At 39.4% G+C, this 9,679-nt stretch overlaps 1 long non-coding RNA gene across 1 annotated transcript; it reads right to left on the reverse strand.

Moving 5' to 3' along the window:
- Window positions 1–697: 697 nt before the first annotated feature.
- Window positions 698–4,979, reverse strand: LOC119887537. The gene is made up of 3 exons (XR_005441725.1): window positions 4,784–4,979; window positions 1,211–1,235; window positions 698–925 (listed from the first exon to the last, which is right to left on the reverse strand). It is a non-coding gene; the product is annotated as an uncharacterized LOC119887537 (long non-coding RNA).
- Window positions 4,980–9,679: the final 4,700 nt, after the last annotated feature.

Genomic DNA, 9,679 nt, shown 5'->3' on the forward strand with positions numbered 1-9,679 from the left:
CTGACCATGTCCATCCCTTTATGGCCACCATGTACCCATCCTCTGATGGCTACTTCCAGCAGGATAATGCACCATGTCACAAAGCTCGAATCATTTCAAATTGGTTTCTTGAACATGACAATGAGTTCACTGTACTAAAACGGCCCCCACAGTCACCAGATCTCAACCCAATAGAGCATCTTTGGGATGTGGTGGAACGGGAGCTTCGTGCCCTGGATATGCATCCCACAAATCTCCATCAACTGCAAGATGCTATCCTATTAATATGGGCCAACATTTCTAAAGAATGCTTTCTGCACCTTGTTGAATCAGTGCCACGTAGAATTAAGGCAGTTCTGAAGGCGAAAGGGGGTCAAACACATTATTAGTGTGGTGTTCCTAATAATCCTTTAGGTGAGTGTATTATGTTAAATGATAAATAGAAGGCTATTTATCAGTATCGGCCAATACTGCTTTCAGCAATTGGTCATCGGCTCCAAAAATCCTGATCGCAGCACCTCTAGTTTTTACGATGGTGTTTCCACTGCAGCTCAAGTTTCCGTCTCTCTTGGCTGCCTCTCACAGTGTTTAAATTTGTCCTCCCACCATTACTGCTGAGTATCACTATCTTGATAGAATGTGCCAGCATGCACAGTGTAAATCTCTGTCTTCACACTGTGTGTCCATGACCTGTGCATGGTTTACAAGCACTTACCTTGGAATAGCAGTCACATTCCTTCTCAGATATCGGGCATATGAATGATCTGTTGTGATGCTTGACAGACACGGGACCTCAGTCGGCTGGCAATGGTGGTTTGTGGGCCTTGAGCTGGTGCTGGTCTGTACATGCTCATCACCTTCCTGGGGAATGAGATGGTTTATCTCCAGTTGGTGTCCTTACCAGCATCAGAACAGAATGGAAATTCAATGGTTTTAGTATTCCAACCTGTAAATACGAGATAAGTTTCAACAACTAATTTTTGACCGAAGCATCCTGTATCATAAGGCTTGAGTCAAATGGACTATTTCAATGCTACTCACTAGATGGCAGCACAAACAAAAATGAATGAAGTGAAAACTAGAAACATCTTTTTCTGGGGAGAAAATATTTTCAGGCTCTTGTGACAGAATAGCATGAGACAAACCAATACGTACTTGAAGCATGTACAGTATGGGGTGCGTTCTACTTGGCAATGTTAATAAATGCCATGTTTTGTTGAGTGTCACCAACCTTGAAAAAATTGTTTTCCTTTATCCTGAAAACAAAATAAGAATATAACAATAAGTAATATCATTATAATAGAAGAAATAAGACGATAAAGAGGTTATGTTCTCTAGTGTAGAACTCTGGAGAAACTATACTTCTTTCTGCAAAGAATCCGCATAATTTTTTTTTTTCCCCCTCAAATTATCATATTTTTCTACCACATTGACTACGACTACCAAAACAGTTTTACCGTCTTCAGTAAGCCTATTTCATATATTTATTCATTTATACCTCATTATGTCTAGAAGAATTAATTTACATGACAGAAAAAAATTAGACTAAATCACCTTCCAATTTCTTTTACCAAAGCACAACGAAACCTATTTTTTCTAGGGCTGGCCCAAATACCATTTTTGAAGCTTTGAAGCTTCGATAGTAATTAACAGCAAATACTCAAAGCTTTGGCAGCAGGGTGTCGTGTTACACCGGTTGTTTAGATGTCTGTTTAATAAGCAGGCTGTCATTTCACCAGCTAGAGCTATGTATTTGATAGATCGAAGCAGTACAGCAGAAGATGATGAATGCCCAAGAAGAATATTTGAATCCCAAAATTGAAAATCAAATACCTACCCAACGAATGAATATTCCGGTCCAGCCTTATCTTTTTCCTTATTGTCTATTCTATAAAATTAATACGAATCTGAGGCGAAGAACCTCCTGAAAGGGGCTGCAACTAACAATTATTTGATTATTGATCAATCTGTCAATTATTATGAATAATGGTTTGGTCTATAAAATTTCAGAAAATTTACTAAAGCCCTGGCTGACATCTTCAAATTTCTTGTTTGGTCCAACCAAAGTACAAACCAAAAGATATTAATTTACTCAAGGCAGCAAATCTTCATAATTGAAAACAGAAACTGTACTGAAACTTGTACTTAACTTTGACTTATCGATTATCAACACAGTTGCTGTTAATGTTTTGTCAACCAAATAATCCCACTGACTGACTAATCACTTGATGTCCTAACCATTTAGAGGTTGGTTTAATATTGAATATACATCTTACACCATAAAACACCCTACTAAATGAAAAAAGAGCATATACCTCTCTGCCAAGGTTGCAAAATTCTTGAAATTTGCTAGATTGATAAATATGAAAATACAAAGTCATGGGACTTGTGTTCCAAATAACCAACCAAACAGACCTACCAAGCACAGGCCCAGGGGCCCCTAATGAAAAGTGTGATGGGGCCCTGTTATGCTTACCTGATCTGAGTCCTTTCATATGGAGTGTCAGAGTTGAGTAAGGATATAATGTAGGGCTGCAGCTAACAATGATTTTAGTATTCGAAGCTTCGACAGATTACTTCAACGATTCATCGATGCATCGTTTAAGAAGTACTTTTGCTTGGTGGCGACGAACAACAAAGGAGAACAACAAACGCACGTGTGCACATTTTCAGCTGAGGACTGCGGCTTACTTTGGCTAGCCTTCAACTCAGCAATCAATCATGATTTCAGTTAAATGCTAAAGTTCCTGTTACCTTGTCTGTGGTCCGCTGGCAGAACACCGGGTTCTTTCTGATCAGCTGCCGTCGTGCTGTTGCTGAGGCAACTTTCGTTTTATGGTAGCGGACAGTAACATTACATTGAGTTGTTGTTTTCTTTAGCTTGAAATAATCCCATCATTTGGACACTTTCTTCTTTGTACCCATTTTCTCTCTCTTTCTCCACTTTGCAAACAGCAACATCATAATCACGTCATGTTCACAGCGTATGTGCGATGTGTGTATAATAAATGTCCATGCAAAAAACTGTGCTGTAAAGTTAAATGGATTAAAAGAGCACGAACCATGCGAGGTCCCTATTGAATTTGTAAAGATTATTTATTTTTATTTATTTATTTAGGGCCCGAGCACGACCGTGCAAGGTCCCTATTGAATTATTTTTTTTTTTTTCTTTTTTCTGCAAAGTAAGCTCCATTTTGGGGACCTGAGCATACTCGAAAACTCACCAAACTTTGCACACATGTCAGGACTGGTGAAAAATTTCGTATTTTATGGGTTTCGCACATGGGCGTGGCAAAATGACTCGCTAGCGCCACCTAGAAAATTGGAAAAAATTAGCCCCTCGTTCACGTTCAACCTACATGCACAAAATTTTCTGGGGGCATGTATCATATCAAGACGCACAAAAAAGCCCCAAGAACCCATACCCTAAACTCAACAGGAAGTCAGCCATTTTCAATTTTACGGCCATTTTTGGATGATTTACACACTTCATACTTTAACGAACTCCTCCTAGGGATTTAGTCCGACCGACTTCAAATTTGTGCTGTGCCTTCTAAAGGCATTGAAGATGAAAAGTTGTGCTATCTGTGAGTTTTCGTCAATGGGCGTGTCCGTGGCGTGGCGTCAAAGATCAACTCTTTGCTGTGACACAGGAAGTTGTTGTAACTTCAGTGTACATGCTCACATCTGCACCAAACTTTACGTGCTTGATAACTGTCCTGCCCTGAACATATCTACACACCAATATTGATTTATATTCATAGCGGCAAGTGCTATGTTGCGCCACAAAAGGGATACAGGAAGTGACATACAACACCTTCATGCAGCGTCAGAACCACTTAGCAAATTCACAGCCACACCGGCAGAGCTCCAGAATATGCAAAGCGGCCGGCTCACACCCCGACGCGCTACAAGTGCGAGGGCCCGCCCAACGCTGCATGCAGCTTTAATTTTCTATATTTTATTTATATATTTTTATCTTATTTCCCCCCTCACAATACAGAACACTAGATTAAAACTAGTAAAGCAATTTAAATGTATTAGAGTAGAAGAGCTCTACCTTAAGAAAATCTTACCTGCATCATAGGTTTTCTTTTTAGGATTTCCTACTGTATTTTGTGTAGTGTCATAGTTATCTAAAATAAATCTGGGTCAGCAGGAGGCTTTGGACAGGATTAGACAGCCAGGAGTTCAGAGGAGTTCCTTCAACAGTACAGTGCCCACTGTGTCTCTATCCATCTACATTTGAACCTTTTTAATTCCAAAAGAAAACTCACATTTTGAAAATGTCTTAATAGTGAAAAGACTTTTGCTTGACAAAATTCACAGGTAACTTAACGTCAGACATACTTACACTAAGCCCTATCTGACTTCATGCAGTGGGATCACCATTTAACAGCTTTGTGAACCTGTCAGCTAGCCTTACAATTAACGTTAGCCTTAAAAAAATGTAGCAACAAACGTTAAGCTAGCGATACCTGTTAACGTACAATATGCGGCCTAACGTTATCTAAACTCAAAGTTGTCATACGTGACAAAAATACTCACAATGTATTTGGCAGTAACGTTAAGTTCAATAATCTAACGTTAAGTTGCTAGCGTTTGTTACTTTGACTTTAACATTACCCTAAGGTAACATTTTTATATAAAAGTCTATGAACGTAACAACTAGGAATGTTGGAACCCAATTTAAGCTGGACTAAAGCTTGTAGCCAGTAAGCTAATGTTAATGAACAACGACAAAAAACGTTACTACCTTTATAGGTTTGGTTATGTGTAAAAGTCTGTTATTACCCTAACTTACCTGTCTAACGTTAAATGAGGTTGAACGTGCTAACAGGTTGCCCTCTCCGTCCGGTTCCTCTTCACTCACCGAGATGGCAGACAACGCTACGTTCCACGCAACACGGAACTGGGAAATTTTCGACCTCCGACTAGAAAAAGTACTGTGGAACGCCACTTGTGAAGTCGGAGAAAAAATATGTACCCCGACTTCACGAGTAGCAGCTGAATTACGTCACAAAACAATGTCAGCGCCCATTGTAAATGGTAAACCATAAACTTAAAGCAACAAAACGTATATTTGCATGTATTTAAATTACAATAATACATACTACATACATCATACATCATATAGTAAAACCTGTTCTGCATGTACATTGATGTAGAAATATGTTATTAGGTAGCTGGCTACAGTAAAGAATCTCTTAAAGTCATCTTCTCTGCATAAAAGTTATTGTTTAAAATGCCATAACATTAGGAAGTGTAACCTACATCTAACCTACAACTGATGTAGCTAGAGGGGTACACAGTTAACTAGTAACATATAGGCTAATTATGTCAGTTGTTTGCATTTAAACTGCCATCCTACAACACTGACTTGAGGATTAGCATTTACATTTATTCATTTATCTGACACTTTTATCCAAAGCCACTTACAATTGCTATATATAAACAGGTGCTGGTCATATAATTAGAATATCATCAAAAAGTTGATTTATTTCAGTAATTCCATTCAAAAAGTGAAACTTGTATAATGTATACATTCATTCCACACAGACCGATATATTTCAAGTGTTCATTCCTTTTAATTGACAACTAATGAAAACCCTAAAATCAGTATCTGAGAAAATTAGAATATTGTGAAAAGGTTCAATATTGAAGACACCTGGTGCCACACTCTAATCAGCTAATTAACTCAAAACACCTGCAAAGGCCTTTAAATTGTCTCCCAGTCTAGTTCTGTAGGCTACACAATCATGGGGAAGACTGCTGACTTGACAGCTGTCCAAAAGACGACCATTGACACCTTGCACAAGGAGGGCAAGACGCAAAAGGTCATTGCTAAAAAGGCTGGCTGTTCACAGAGCTCTGTGTCCAAGCACATTAATAGAGAGGTGACGGGAAGGAAAAGATGTGGTATAAAAAGTGTACTAATAGGGATAACCGCACCCTGGATAGGATTGTGAAACAAAACCCATTCAAAAATGTGGGGGAGATTCACAAAGAGTGGACTGCAGCTGGAGTCAGTGCTTCAAGAACCACCACGCACAGACTTATGCTAGACATGGGTTTCAGCTGTCGCATTCCTTGTGTCAAGTCACTCTTGAACAAGACACAGCGTCAGAAGCGTCTCGCCTGGGCTAAAGACAAAAAGGACTGGACTGCTGCTGAGTGTACCAGAGTTATGTTCTCTGATGAAAGTAAATTTTGCATTTCCTTTGGAAATCAAGGTCCCAGAGTCTGGAGGAATAGAGGAGAGGCACAGAATCCACGTTGCTTGTAGTCCAGTGTGAAGTTTCCACAGTCAGTGATGGTTTGGGGTGCCAGGTCATCTGCTGGTGTTGGTCCGCTGTGTTTTCTGAGGTCCAAGATCAACGCAGGCATCTACCAGGAAGTTTTAGAGCACTTCATGCTTCCTGCTGCTGACCAACTTTATGGAGATGCGATGCAGATTTAATTTTCCAACAGGACTTGGCACCTGTACACAGTGCCAAAGTACCTGGTTTAAGGACCATGGTATCCCTGTTCTTAATTGGCCAGCAAACTCGCCTGACCTTAACCCTATAGAAAATCTATGGGCTATTGTGAAGAGGAAGATGCGATACGCCAGACCCAACAATGCAGAAGAGCTGAAGGCCACTATCAGAGCAACCTGGGCTCTCATAACACCTGAGCAGTACCACAGACTGATCGACTCCATGACACGCCGTATTGCTGCAATAATTCAGGCAAAACGGGCCCCAACTAAGTATTGAGTGCTGTACATGCTCATACTGTTCATGTTCATACTTTTCAGTTGGCCAACATTTCTAAATATCCTTTTTTTTTTGCATTGGTCTTAAGTAATATTCAAATTTTCGGAGATACTGAATTTGGGATTTTCATCAGTTGTCAGTTTTAATCATCACAATTAAATGAAATAAACATTTGAAATATCAGTCTGTGTGTAATGAATGAATATAATATCCAAGTTTCACTTTTTGAATTACTGAAATAAATCAACTTTTTGATGATATTCTAATTATATGACAAGCACCTGTGTGTCAGAGGCCGCATGCCTCTGGAGCAACTAGAGGTTAAGCGTCATGCTCAGGGACACATTGGTGGATGGGTCACAGTGGGGGACTCATAAACTGATGTAGCTATCGGAGTACACACAGTTAACTAGTAACGTATAGGTTATTTATGTCAATTGTTTGCAGTAAAGCTGCCATCCTTTTAATTGACACCTAGAGCACTGCTGAGGGTGCAAATGTGGGTACACTGTCTGTGTCATGGTCAGCCATGGTTTTCGTTCACTTTTGGCATCATGCACCACTATGCACCTGGAACGCCTTTAGGTAGACCGTGACAAAGTGTACACACAGTTGCACCCTCAGCAGTGCCTTTGGTTAAGAGGATGGCTTAAATGCAAACAACTGACATAATTAGCCTATATGTTACTAGTTAACTGTGTACCCCTCTAGCTACATCAGTTGTAGGTTAGATGTAAGTTACACTTCCTAATGTTTTGGCATTTTGAACAATAACTTTTATGCAGAAAAGATGATTTTATGAGATTATTTAGCCAGCTACCTAATAGGCCTAACATATTTCTACATCAATGTACATTCAGAACAGGTTTTACTATGTGATTGTATGTATTATTTTAATTTAAATACATGCAAATATACTTTTTGTTGCCTTTTAGTTTATAGTTTACCATTTGCAATATGTGCTTCCATGGCCACACTGTTTTGTGACGTCATTCAGCTTCTACTCGTGAAGTCTAGTAACATTAAATGAGCATAATCCCTAACCTTGCAGCACATTTTAAAAGATTGCTTTGTACTTCAAATCTGAAATAGGCCTACATCTGAGTCTGAAATGTAGTGGAGTAGAACCGTATAAAGTGAATAAAATGAAAATACAATATAGCTAGTATTTAAATACAGCAACCTATTGTGAAAATGTAGGCCTACTCCAGGGTGAATGAGTTACAGTAAAGCAGTAAAATAGTATGAGTTAAAATTAAACAGCATTACCTTCAACAGCATTCAGCAAAAGAGTTCCAAAATTAAACTTTGTAAAATCTTTGCTAAAGCTTTGTGTCACAAACTTACTATGATTAAAGAACTAAAGAATTAATTGAATGAATTACAGTCTACAATTAGAGTATGTGTCTCTTCTTCTCTGTCCTGTCTTTCTGGTGTCTTTCTAAGTGTGCAGAGTGAATTGAGGAATGTGCTCCGCCCCTCCCTCCATCCCTCCCACCCACCCCTCCCTCTGTTTTCTCAATCATGTACATCAACTTGTGTGTTTTAACTGTCATTAGCATCTTCGGGTAATCTTGTAGTTATCTATAACCCCAGAGGCTGGTTGCTAAAACACAATGGTTTTATCAGAGTTCGTTTTCAAAACAGGAACCTATTTTTATCAGCCGGAGACAAGAGTTTGGAACTACAGACTTGAAAAATAATCTGGTTGTAAGTAAACGTTCAACTGGCTCCAGGCAAGATTTGGTTTATCAGCCGGTAACATCTTCAGGTAATCTTATTGAGCAGTTATGGACCAGAGTTATCTATAACCCCAGACTCCAGCTGTTGATCTGGTTTTATCAGAGACAAGAGTTTGTGGTTGAACCCATGATCTGGGTTTAGCAGCCAAACCACACAAGTAAAGTTTCAAAGCGGTTAGCAACCCCTCCACAATTTTCTCCCTCACGCAGACAATCAAGGATGTGGGCAGAGTTACCCGTGAGCAAATGAGAAGGGACGAGGAGGTATTTACCATAAGCCAATGATGGGAGTCTGTGAAAATAAAACGAGAACATTTTCTTCAAGAAATTGCCAAGGGCACTTGGATCCTTGAACGATATCTACCTACCAAAGAGGGGACCTCCATGCGGTGGAACTGTCTTTCCCTGAATTTTTTTCAGCAATTGAGTATGTGTCTCTTGAAGACTTTTTTGTTTCTTTCAAAAATGGAAAATTTTAACATCATTGTTAGTAATATTTAAAAATTTCTCTGTGATACTTTATTGAGAATTTACAGTTTTACCTGTTATTCAGAAATAACTTGGATGCATGCACAAATATCAAGGATTGCAGTATTAGCAGCAAAAGGTACTTTATCCAGTGTTCAATTATATAAATGTCTTATTACACTAGTGCACTCATTTAAACTTTCTCTTCAGGTTTATCTGTGGTGGTATGTAGGATGAGAGTCCCACCCTGAACACATGTACATGCTGACATTCACCCACAGTCATAGCACCACCTGCTGGCAAAAGAAGTGACTTTTAACGAAGCAGCCCCCGCCGCATGTTTCACCTACGTGCACGAATTTTCTGCGGTACGTGTATCTTGTCCAGACGCACAAAAAAGTTTCTTGGAGCCATGCCCTAAAACCAACAGGAAGTCGGCCATTTTGAATTTTACGTCAAATTTTGGATGATTTACACACTTCGTACTTTAACGAACTCCTCCTAGGGATTTAGTCCGACCGACTTCAAATTTGTGCTGTGCCTTCTAAAGGCATTGAAGATGAAAAGTTGTGCTATTTGCGAGTTTTCGTCTGTGGCGTCGATGATTCGCTATGAAACAGAAAGTTGTTGTAACTTCAGTGTACATGCTCACATCTGGACCAACCTGTACATGTAGGATGAGAGTCCCGCCCTGAACACATGTACATGCCGACATTCACCCACAGTCATAGC

This window comes from Micropterus salmoides, unplaced genomic scaffold (genome assembly GCF_014851395.1).
Source record: "Micropterus salmoides isolate LMB-PRFRI ecotype aquatic unplaced genomic scaffold, ASM1485139v1 Ms_hic_scaffold_4212, whole genome shotgun sequence".
Lineage (NCBI taxonomy): Eukaryota > Metazoa > Chordata > Actinopteri > Centrarchiformes > Centrarchidae > Micropterus > Micropterus salmoides.